This window comes from Lonchura striata, chromosome 4A (assembly GCF_050655825.1).
Source record: "Lonchura striata isolate lonStrDom1 chromosome 4A, ASM5065582v1, whole genome shotgun sequence".
Lineage (NCBI taxonomy): Eukaryota > Metazoa > Chordata > Aves > Passeriformes > Estrildidae > Lonchura > Lonchura striata.
In genome coordinates, this window is record NC_140742.1 from 9,555,802 (window position 1) to 9,568,119 (window position 12,318).

Consider the following 12,318-nt stretch of genomic DNA (forward strand, 5'->3'; position numbering starts at 1 on the left):
GTAGGCAGGACTGCTTGTGGAAATGTACAGCAGCCAAATGAACAGAAATTAGGTTTATATGAGACTTTTTAAATGTTTAAAGGCAGAATTACTTTTTCAAATGCTGAACATGACTTCAGCTCTTACCTCTGTTTTCCAGGGTCTTCAGTTGACAGTGATGGCAGTTCTCATTAAAAATTTTCAAACCATTGAACATTAGTGTCTGAAATTAACAAAATGTAGTATTCCTGGGTAGCTTAAATATTATATGCCAAGCTTTAGTTTAAAAATGCCCTTTGGAAATAAAATTATGCTCTTACATAACATTATTTACTCTTTTAGTATTGAAAATAAATGTTTTCTCCATTTAGTGATAGCAAAGTAGTAATTTCCCTTACTTTAAAGAGAGACTATGCTAGCTATGATAACCTTTTTATTAAAACTAAATGATTCTTAGCCCAGAAAATTATTTGTTGCCTTTTTTTAGTGATTATAAATACTTGACATTTATATGTTGAAGGTCAGTGAACAACTCTGTGCACAGTGAGCACACACACATATTCTATAGCTAGAGATTTTTTGGAAAATCTTTTGACTCATCTCTGGATAAAAAAATGGACATTTTCTCAAACCTTCCCATACCTTTTGGAAGAGTTTGAAAGCCCACCAAAGTACTGTGTTCAGATTTACCCAAAGAGAAGAGAGGATTATCCAAACTGCTGCACAAAGATTTTCTTTCCTTCTTATATAATGCAAGTATAAAGTGGGAATCTTTGAAGTCTTATGTGTGGAAAAGGCCAGTGATCCTATCTGTCCCTACTCTGGAATAGCCACTGTCGGCACACTTATTTTTTATTTTCACATATAAGAGATACCTTCTCCTCCTTTGTGAAGGCTGGGGTTGCTTTTTAAAGCCTCATCTGTTTTGGCTGGAGAAATCCCAAGAGTCCTTTGCAGGGGGAAATTGTCTTTTTTTTTTTTTTTTTGGTCAAGCAGAAGTGCATGTGTTATAACATTCAACTCCTGCTTTAAAGTGTCCTGGCAATCTTCTCAGTGATTTACTGTGAACTTAATGTCCCATGCCGAGTTCGAGAATAGGCAACTGTGGTGTTTATGTGATTCTCAGTCTGCTTGTATTTCTTCCACCTTTTTCTTTTGTTTTTGTCATTAGCTATGGCACTCATCTTTAATCAATGGCCATCTGCTAGGTAGTGTTCTCTGGAGCAGATTGTGTTTAGAGGTTGTCTGTGTGCTGGAAGTACATTTTTGGTGCTCACTGGTGGTTTAGCTGCCTTACAGTGGTCCCAGGTACAAATCTGTGTCTAGAGTACTCTGGAGTCCCAGTACTGTTGCTGTTGCTGTTCTTTTTTACAAGTGTGCAAGGGATTGGAGTGAAAAGATGACGAGATAGACCACTCACTCTCCAGATGTTCACCCTTGCCTATGCAAGGTGTACTGATGTCCCTGGCTCGGTCAGGCTGTGCTGAGGAAGGCTCCTCTGCATCTCAGCAGTTCAGTCTCTGGCCAGCTAAACTGGTGGGCTGGAGAAGCTGCTAAAAATCTGAACAGTAACAAATGACAACTGCAGTTGCACAGCTGGTAAACGAGATGCTTACCAGTTCCCAGCCTGCTGTAGGTTCTTAAACAGAGCAAATTATAATTGTGGGGTCTTTTTATTTCATTTTCTTGTTTGAATAGATCTGCATTGACACCACAGAAATAGGAATTGTGTGGCTGGCTTTTCAATATTACAGAGTGAAGCTAATGGTGACAAAATACATAAGGAATGGTCTGAAGATGTTCCTGGCACCCAAGAGGGCTTTCCACCCCTTGCTGTAATGCTTGCCACCAGGATTATGCCGCTGGTACCTGGGTTTCCTATTTTAAAGCTAGAATGGGAATCTGTGAATGAACAGTACTTACTTTGCTGGTTGTCTGGACATGTGCCAGTCTGTTGAGAGGCTCAACCATTTCCTGCTATATTTCATTGCTCCTGACCTTATTTTTGTTGCCTAAAAGTAGGGGCTGTTGTGTGCTGTGAAATGTGTCTCAAAAGTCCATGTGCAAACAGGCACTAAAACAGCAGGGTGACCTGTTCAATTGGTGGAATTATTCTCTGTGAGAAGGCTACAGGAGTGCTCTGAGATATTTGCCAGTAGAAATGTAAGGCTTTGGTAAAAAGATGTGTGTTTCTTGAAATTTTCTTGAAATTACTGCTTACCTACAGCCTCTAGCATGGTTACAGTTTCAGTACCAGAAATTATTACATCAATTTCTCCCTTCATAGTTTGGGACGTCCTTCATCCATCAAATTGAGCTTGTTGAGACTAGATTTCAAAATCAAGTTCCAAGTTCAGCTGCTTGAAAAGAACCCAGAATGTGGAGAGTGAGATTTTTTTCTGGAGCTGTCAGAAGGGATAAGACTGGTCAGATTTATTATCTGGTAGTTTTATTTTATTTGGCGATTGTGTTGGGTTTAAGGTAATGATTTTTTATTGTTACATTAGGTTGTCTAGAAGCTGAGATGATCTTCTGTGATATCTAGATGAAAAATAAATAACTAAATAAAATATGTTTGGCTATGTTATTTGGAAATTCGTAAATGGATATTAATTGGAAAGTATAAGAATAGTTGTGTTGTTACTTACAGCATTATTTTATTGCTTCTGAAAATGATGAATTGTGTATCCATCATAAACTTCCTTGGAGAAATGCTAAATTATTATTGTTGTTGTTGTTGTGCAGCATAAGTATTAAAATTTTCTTTTCTTTTACTATTTTATAAGAATGCAAAACCTTCCCACACTTAGCCACCTGTGCTGCTTAGGTAAATGAAAGACTGACTAATATACAGAACATCAAACTGAAGCAAGACAAAAGAAAATTTACTAGCAATCTTGTCTTGACATGGTTTACCTGCCAGAAAAAATCCTTTCTAAGCTTCATCCCACACAAATGTTTATTTTTCTAGTTAGGATTCTGTACTTGTTGTAAATAGAGCATTCAGTAACTGTGCTCAGGATTTCAGCTTTATGTAGGTGTCAGACGGGTTTGTCATGGATTTTGTTTTTAACACTGGATACATTTTGCTGTTTTTTGCTTCCCATGGAAGCAACTCTCTCTTCTGGGCTGACAACCCCTGCTGATAAGTCAGATAAAGTTCTAGGTGGGACAGAGGGGTTTCTGAGAAGAAAAAGGAGTGAACCACAACCCAAAATAGTCTGGTGCACTCAAATACAGAAGAGATTTGGATTGGATTCCCTGCTCTGATATGGAATTACTCTTCCAAATGTTTCATTTCCAGTAGGAGAGATTGTGAAAGGCTACTCCTAAAATGCCTGCTAGCCCTGCGCCTGGGAGCCAACTGGAGTACAAGCAGAGCAAACTGGAGCCAGAGGCCTGAGCTGGTAACTCAGGAGCAGCTTATTCCTGCCTGCTCCGTGCCCAAACATTTGAACCAGAGAAAGTTTTACAATTGACATTTAACTTGAACAAAAACACTGCAGCAAAGCATTTTAGTTGAAAGATTGATTTCTAATAGCAGCATCATTTAATCCTCACTACCCTCTAGCCTTACAGGTCGAAGGTGTTAAACACAGTGTGGCACTGCACAGTGTGACATGAAATCACTTCCTGGTGACGTGCAGACCCTTTGTTCAGTGGTGACTGTAGGCAAATTCACGTGCTCGAGTTTTGAACCTCTCAAAGCTGCCAGGACCAGGTGCTAACAGCAGAAGTATGGGATCAGTACTTCTTATGATAGTTATGTTTAAAACTCCTGATGAAGGCATCTATTGAAAAGAGATGGAGATTTTCACAATCCTCTGAGAACATTTGATTCCTGCAGATTAGAATTAAGATGTTGAATTAATATTGATCCATACTCTTCCACTATTTAGGTTGCATGCAGGTTTAAAGTCCAGCTGCTCAAAGCTCAGAAAGTTTCCTTTGTGAAAAATTCCATATTTTTTTTGGAGGGGGGAGTAGACATCAAAAAAAGCAACTGTTGATTTTTAAACAGCTGAAGAAAATTTGTAGAAATTTTGGAAAAAATACCAATGAAATTTTAATTAGAATATTCTATTGCAGTTAATTTTGGTTTTATAAGAAAATAAATACAAGGATGGGTATAAAAAATACAAAATTGAAAGAACAAAACCAGAAATAATAGCAAATAACTTCTTTCTAAAATTTTTTTTAGAAGTGATATTCAAATTTTTCAAATTGCAAAAAAAAATTGTAGGATTAGTTTTATAATTAATATGAATTTACAGCTGCTTCAGATTTGTCAGTATGTATTTTGAAATGGGAAAACTGGACCAACAAAGAAGTTAAAACTAGTAACTTGACCAACAGCAAAAATTATTCCATTTTTATGAAGTTTCTGAACTCTCTGTTTTCCAAGAGACTATTTATTTGCAAATATTTATACCGATCCTGTCTGAATTTTAGACCATTGCATCTAAAACAGAGAAATTATTTCTCTAACCTCCCAGTTATTGTTAGGAAAGTAACACATGAACACTGCTCAGCACAGGAACTTGGCTTTGAAATAAAGGCAAAAAGTATTCACCCTCTGTTGTGTTCATTTCTTATACATGTGTGGCATATTGATGCATGGGATCTCACAGAAATTTGAGTTCTGAAACTTCTCTTGAAGTACATGAGGACTGTACTGAAATGATTTGGTTATTTACACTTCCAAAGCTATTTTCACAGTTCAGAACTTATTTTACCTAAATTATTTTCCAAGGTTTACCTGTTCTGTGTTTTGGAAACCTTGTGGGGTGGTAACAGCCCATTGCTCAGTGTACTTGGAGTGTGTGAATAGCAGCATCTGCTCTGGAGAAGACTCTATATAACCTGCTATTTCACATTCCCATTTGTGGAAAGATGTTGAATATTCCTGTCTTTTTACTTGACTCTCAGCCAGTTGATTGCATGAAAAAGCTCTTGACAACACTTTTGCTGGTTATACTTCTGCTTTTGCTCATTAGAAATACTTAATTGAATGCCAGCTTTAAAGTCCTGAATTTAATGAAAAGCTCTTGCTCAAAGCACCTTGTTAGAAGTTTGTTGGGAGAGGATTATTCATTTTTCATAATTTTTTACAAAATCTTTGGTCTTTTTAAATACATTATGACTCAGCAGCCAGGCTCCTGTTGAAGTGGAATAATCCAGTACACAGTTGAAATGTTCTGGCTAAAAGGAGTTAAGACAAGTATTCTGAGCTGAAAGAAAACTAGGAGCAGTGCCCAAAGGACTTGGCTTTTCCAGCCTCACCACAAAATAGTCATGATGGCAATATCCACCAGCTGCATTTACTTAAAAGCAGGACAAAGCTTATGCATCATTTCACTAGGTATCTATTTTGCCCAGTGTCGTGTTTGTGGCAGTAGCCAAAGTGAATGACTAGGAGAAAAACACCCAACAGAGCAAACATACTGTGATGTCTCACTAAATATTTTCTCAGCCTCCAACATTTTTGAGTGAAAGAAACTTCTGTGCAAGAGAGTAGTGACATTGTACTCAATGGTTCTAGAAGCCTGCTCTTTCATGAGCTTGTCCCAATTTCCCTAGAGCTCAGATCCATTTTCAGCACCTTTATCTTCTGCAGTAAGACTTGCAAAATCAAATCTATATGAACCTTGGGTTTGCCTTTTCCTGCTGGTTTTTGTCTGAAGTTCTTAAACTTTTTTCTTTTTTGATGGACATGGAAATCTCCTCTACACCATTAATGGTCTTGCAGCTCAGCTTTCTCTGTCCCTCCCTCTCACAGGTTTAGCAGCTGTTCCTAACTTTGCCCGTTGCTGTCATACTTTCCTGAGCTGCTTCTAGTCTTCTATAGAATTTATGAAATGGTATGGGAATGAGAGGGGACCAGAACTGCACACACATAATTATGTCATGTAATTTTTTATTTTAACCTCCAGACCCACTTTCTGAGTGGGCACATTTAACTATGCAGTCCTCATTCTCTACATGATCTTTGGCCTGTTTTCCTGCTTACATCTTTCTTCTTCTGCATTTGTTCCCTTGCCATTTGAATGTGGCCTTAATGTAGCACTCAACCCTCATTTTCACTGCACACTTAAAGACAAGTAAATAAGATGTTTTCATCTTTTTCATTTTCGAGGCTGACTCAAAGACTCTTTATATCAGAGTGTGGCACATCCATAAGACTGAGTTAGAAGTTAGTAACCCTGGATTCCATGCTTTTAGTGGTTTGTCAAATGCAGTCTTACATCCATGTAACACTTAGACTGGACCTACTCTACAGCTTATTTCTCACATGTGTCAGATAAGCTTTCCCTTAATGTATTTATTTTTATGAACACCTAGAAATGTTTTCTTTAAGTGAATTCTAAATGTGAATAACCGTGTAATAGAGCATCACCTTTTTGTTTATTTCATTTTTTTTTTATTCATGTGTACCTTGGTATTGGTTATGTCTTGGGGAGATTTCTGCATTCTGCGTTATGCTGTTCTCCTCTAGCTTCTATCTTCCCTGAGTTAAGAAAGTAGGAAACTCTTGTGTTCTTTACAGGCAAGTGGGATTCTATGACCCACCTCTGCTATAGAGATTTAAAGACAGGTTCTTCACCTCTGAGTATGTTCTTTAAAGAAAAATCTAAATGCTAGTGTTTTATTAATGACATCCTCCTACATTGCCTGGGTAGGCTGGTCTTTTAAAGCATTAGATTAGCACTCAGCAGCTTATTTTTTGGAAAATGAACTTGCTTCAAGTCTCTCAGAAACAGTCATTTGTCAATGATTTGGATTTAATTTCTGACTATTTGCATATTAGCTTTTCTGACTCAAGTGAAAGTAGGAAGCACTACTTGTCATACCTAAATGCCTCATCTCAGCAAAAATCTCCCACTGGAATTCTAGAACAAAGGATTTCTAAAAAAGACAGCTATGCCCTGAGGTGACTGGTGCTTATCTGCTGCTTATCTCCCCCCAAATTATAAATCAACAGAAAAGTCTATAATAGACTGTTCTTTACAGTGTTACTAACTCAATTTTACTTTACATTTAACTATATTCCTAGCATTTCCATTGGAGAATTTCAGGCTTCATTTCCATTGTCTAATCAGAGTGATTAAAGACTGAGCCTTTTTTGTCTTCACATAATCCAAGTGCCCATGTGCAAATCTTACTCTGAACATGCTGGTACAGGTTCAGGGCCTGCATACATAAGCTTCATATGGAGTCACCTGCAAACATCTGTAGACAGGGTCTTGAATATGTGTTTACACTAGAGATTTTTCTGTACCTCATTCGTCACCAGAGGCACTGAATTCACAGCTTTGTAACACTGTGTAATGCTTCAAATTTAGGGTGTGATTTGAGTAAGGTTGAGTAAGAGCATTGAAATAAGGACTGCAACCCTTGGAGAGGCAAAACAGAAAAAAAGTCATTGGTGATATTTCTCTTCAAACACTGTGTTATCTGAGGTCTCATTTTTCCTGAAAGCAGGCCTTTTCTTTCAGGAAACATCTTTTGTCTTGTGGGGTAAGAGTTAGTGATTGCTGTTAGAGCCCAGATAAAATCTGCTATTTAAAATGCTCTGTGAAGGAGCCAAATCTTAGTCCCTACCTTGATACAATGATTATAATTCCAGAAAGGCAGCTTTGCCCTTCAATTGATACAGATGGCAAAAGTCAGTTCAGTCTCTCAGAATTTGGGGATTTTTGTGGTTTTGGGGTTTTTGGCCAAGGTAAAATCAGACGAGCAATATTTAAATTCTTTCTATGTGAATTGCTATGATATTGATTAAGCTTCAGAAAGGGAAATCAGTAGGGAATACTCACATTTCAAACTAGTTCTTCTTCAGCTATTTCCCAGGTTGGTTAGAGAATGCTCAGTACCTTGTCACCTGCCTCCCATTGCTTCCTAAAATGCTTACAGTCTGGAACGTTTCCCCACAAAGGACTGTAAAATTCATAAGTGAAGTAATGCCCACACTTGAATCTAGAATTCTTCTTAGCATGGTTTTGGTTGCAGTGGGTGCATCAGCTCTGATGAATTCAGGTTATATGAGAGCAGAGAAGGTGAATTTGAAGGCCAGCCATGCCTTTGCTTCCAGAGAGCTGCAGTTGCCTGTGTTGTACATGTTGTACATGTTGCTTCCAGTGCTTCCTTTGTGTGGTGTGTTTCAGCATCTGGGCAGCTGTCCAGGCTCCCTGGGTGCTCAGGGGGAACTCACTGCATCTGTCTTAAGCACAATGTTATGGACAGTGATGTTACTGTACAAAATCTAGCAAGGTTTTCTGTGCTGCTTTAGAGAAAATTGCTGCTTATCTTCACTGATGGAATTTTTATTATCTTTGTGACTAGGAAGATTTGTCATAGGTGTGTCAGCAACTCTGGAAGAAAAAGCCCTAAGGATAATCACTAGTCCCTATAGCACAGGGAACACTGAAGGAAAAGTTTTGTTTGCCTCTTTTTCCAAGGCTGCTTTCAGTGTGAATATAAAGTCTGCTTTGGATAGTCTGTTCAGGCTCTGTGTCATTTTTTGCTGAGTAGCTGCTCTTCATAGGTCCCAAATTCTGCTGTTTTCAGCACAGGCACAAGAAAGGTGTCAGATGGAGCAGCAGAGCTGGATAAAGCAGTGACAAGAAACACAGGATCAATAATTACCTGGGGAAGTGACTTCAGTGCTCTTTCTGAGCCAAGAAGAGTCAAAAGTTTGTGTGTGGCACTATCAGGAGAACAGGGCTTAGACCACAAAACTCTTCCATAAAAATGAAGTAATGGAATATTTCTTTTCTTATTTAGGAAATTTTTGAAAATAAATTATCCCATTACAGTAGAGAAATTTTTAAAAACAAAAATTAGTGTGATAAAAGACCTCCTTAAAAAATTACAAATTTCTAACTAAAATTTGTTTATAGTTTATTTGCCTTTGTTTGTAGTTTATTATGTTTCTATTCCTTGTCCAAACCATTGGCTTCCTTCTGAAAGATGCTAATTTCTGCAGCCTTTTAGAGCATTTCTAAAGCAAATTAATTAACTTGCTTCTAAATGTCAAAGTTTTCTTGCACTTTCAGCATCTAGATGGCTTACTGACATTACAGCCCTGAAACAGAATTAAGCCTATGGGAAGACAATTGATAAAACAAGGGATATTTAAAAGAGCAAACTATGCTTTCCCAAGGGAAAAAAAAGTATTTGAAAAAAGGCCAGTGCATAAATTTAGTCAGTGCTTCCTTGTACTTGTGATACATACTCAATTATGTAGCTAGATAATTTCTATCATATGTTATGAAATTTCCTCAGAAGTTTGTGAACCATCTGTTTGTTTCAGCAATCACCTGCATTTTTTCTCAAGAGAATATTTGAAATTTGATTATAAGGGTAAATATTTTATTGGAAATGAGGATGGCAAGGAAAAATTGCCAAGTTTTCCTTTGAAGCTGCATTATTTCAGTTGACTGAAGATTTTTTTTTACCTTATTATAGAAGTTTTCTGCTTTAGGAAACAGGTTTTAAGGGTTTCATTTTTTCAAATAAAATTTAGAATTTAGTGGTGAATGTGTTATCAGATATCTGGAAAGGAGCTGACTTTTTCAGTGATTATGGTGCTTTTTGGAAGAAAAATAGAACAAATATATCATGAAGAGTGTCAGACTTCCCTGTATCTTGCCTATATTCCTGATAAAATCTCATATTCTTTTTTAGGAGGAATGATTTCTTCCAGGCAGTAAAGGTTTTTCAGTCTTTGCCTCTCGATCAATCTCCTTAGTGGATGTTAGGTGGGATGCTAAATTGTATAACATAAACTGTTCTCCAAGGAGAGTGATACTTAAAGCTACTGCTTTGTTTCAGAGAAATGAAGAATCACCAGATTATCACATTAGTACTATCTAGCCTAAAGATGGTCCAAATTAATTTAATTCAAGAAAAAGAGCTTAGCACAAAATGTGAGATTTTCTACATTACTGATCTGGTATCCCATGACACAATGGACTGTATTCCATGAGTGGATGCATTATTTTGAAAAATACTATACAATTATGAACGAAGTTTCAAAGAAAGATGGTTCATAAATATTTAAATGATGTTACATTTGAGGGAAACAGTAAGTGGCAGCAGTATCTTCATGACACATATTTGACATGTGATAGCTGGTAAACACACACATTACTCTGCAATTGTAATCCAGCAGAGAATAATTTTATTAAAGAATAATTTGTCAGGTGTTAGAAAGGGAGGTTGGGCATCATTCACCCCAAACTCATTGGCCCCCCATTGTTTTCTGGTCTCAGTCACAGCCAGTCACCAGCTATCCTGCTGAGGCCTTTGGATTGCAATGATTTGGGTGTAGTTTCACACGTGAGCTCCAGCAAACCTGGTTCATACCCAGGAATACCTGGAAGTCACTTGGGCCGGGGGAAAGGTTTTACCCCTGAGGTGATTCCTGAAGCCCTCTTGGGCATTTCCTTTGGCTGACTGGGGTCACTGAGGGCTGAAATGCATTATGCTACCTTGCAGTGCCCTGTGGAGAGACAGGAGCTCCCTTCCCTGCTATGGAGCTGTTTCATTTTGTCCTGTGTGTCTTTTATCAATGCTTTCAACCATGTTGTCTGGTTTGAGCTGTTAATTTGTGTTTCTTTATAGGCTCAAGAGTTCTTTAAAGAAGCTGGATAAGGGGACATAAAAATGGATTGACGAGCTTCTATCTGTCCTCCTCTAATCACTGCCTACACCAGAGGGATAAGGTGAAGAACTTGGCTCTTTGGCAGTAAGTTGAAACAAAATTCTATCACCTGTGGTTTTTGTTGGCACATTAACATTTAGCTGTTATGTGGTGTAGGTCATTATCCAAAAGGGTGTCATGTAAGAGGTCCTTAGCTGAGTAATCTTTCCTTGGTGCACCTTCAGAAAAGTCCTGGTAAAAGGGAGCTGAATACAAGTGTTGGCCTTTTGAAATTCTGCACCAGGTAACAATTTCCTGGACTCAACTTGGGTTTTTTGGAGTGAGGAAAGAAAAGAATGTTCACTATACCCTTCCCTGTGAGGGTCTGCCTATGGCTCAGGAGAATAAGGAAGAGCCAGGGAAGAAATCTGTACAGCAGAAGTCACATCTGCAGGTGTTTAAATTTACAGTCCTGATTTAAGGTTTCTTCATGGGTGTTTTAAGGTCTGAAGTGTGCTAATGCATATAAATGTAGGTTGTCATCCATCAAATGTCTCTCTTTTGAACTTCTTCATCTTTCAGTATTAATAAGTTAACACAATATCTGACCAAATACCTTTTGATTTCTGGCTATTTTTGAACAATATTGAGGCATCTGGGAAAGATATAGAGGCTAAAAAAGCCTTATTCCCACAAAAAGCAGTCTGTATTTTAAAAAATTTTGAAGTGAATTAGCATGTATTCAATTATTTAGATTTCTAATTAGTAAAGTCTTTAGAAATCTTGATTACAACTGTCAACAATAATTCTGTATGTATTTTGACTATTTAAATTTCTCTCATCTACATCTATTTTACATTGTATTTTTAACTATGCTGCAGTTCAATGAGTGCTGTGAGCACTCTCCCACAGAGCTCTAATTGCTTGGCTTCTGCAGATACCATATCAGCACATCAGTGTTAATGCAGCAGAAAGCAAGCACCCTTGTGTCTCTACAAAGCCAGTATAAGATATTTCTAGAATATACTTTTGAATTGCTTTTTCTTCATCTTATTTTAGATAACACTTTGACTTAAATAAAACTGCCTGTAGGGCATTGTAGATTGATCAAAAAGGCCTGTATTGTTCTATTACTTTTAATTCTTGGTGCTGCAATAAATCATTTTTGGCCAACTTCATTTACATTTTCCAAGTTCTTAATTTAGTTCCAGCATAGGATTGTCACAAATTGAGGAGTCAGAGATGTGAGGTGAAGAGTGGGGGAGCAATGTTTATTGAAGCAGTACATATAGCAGAAAGGATTTTGGATGAAATATGGAATTAGAAGCTTTTTAAGAATGAAGCAAAGGATTTTAATTTCCTTCCAGTCTGTATGAATCAACAGAAATGTAAAATGAGGGCTGAAGTGTGGGGTGGAAGGAAGATTATAAGACACACAGTTGTTAGGTGCATGTTTGTTAGTAAAATTTTGACCTGCAGTACTCAGATTAAAATGCCTGTGTATCTTCACATAAATGCTAATCTTTAGCCTATGCCTTTGGAAGAACTCACAGGGAAACTTTCAAGGACTTACTGCTCTTCATATAGCTTTCCTTCTGAAATGGGGTATAAAATTTTTCTTTGGTTGTAATTATAGAAAGCAATTAACTGCTTTTCCTCTGCAAAACCGAACAATGATGTTCTTTGACTAGGTA

General features: G+C 37.4%; 1 long non-coding RNA gene across 1 annotated transcript in view; it reads left to right on the forward strand.

Moving 5' to 3' along the window:
• The window catches only part of LOC110480443 (uncharacterized), a 421,448-nt gene that overhangs the window by 273,777 nt on the left and 135,353 nt on the right, over positions 1 to 12,318 (forward strand). Inside the window, exon 2 of the long non-coding RNA XR_014952404.1 lies at positions 10,606 to 10,729. This is a non-coding gene — a long non-coding RNA (uncharacterized LOC110480443). The remainder of the gene's footprint in view (positions 1 to 10,605; positions 10,730 to 12,318) is intronic.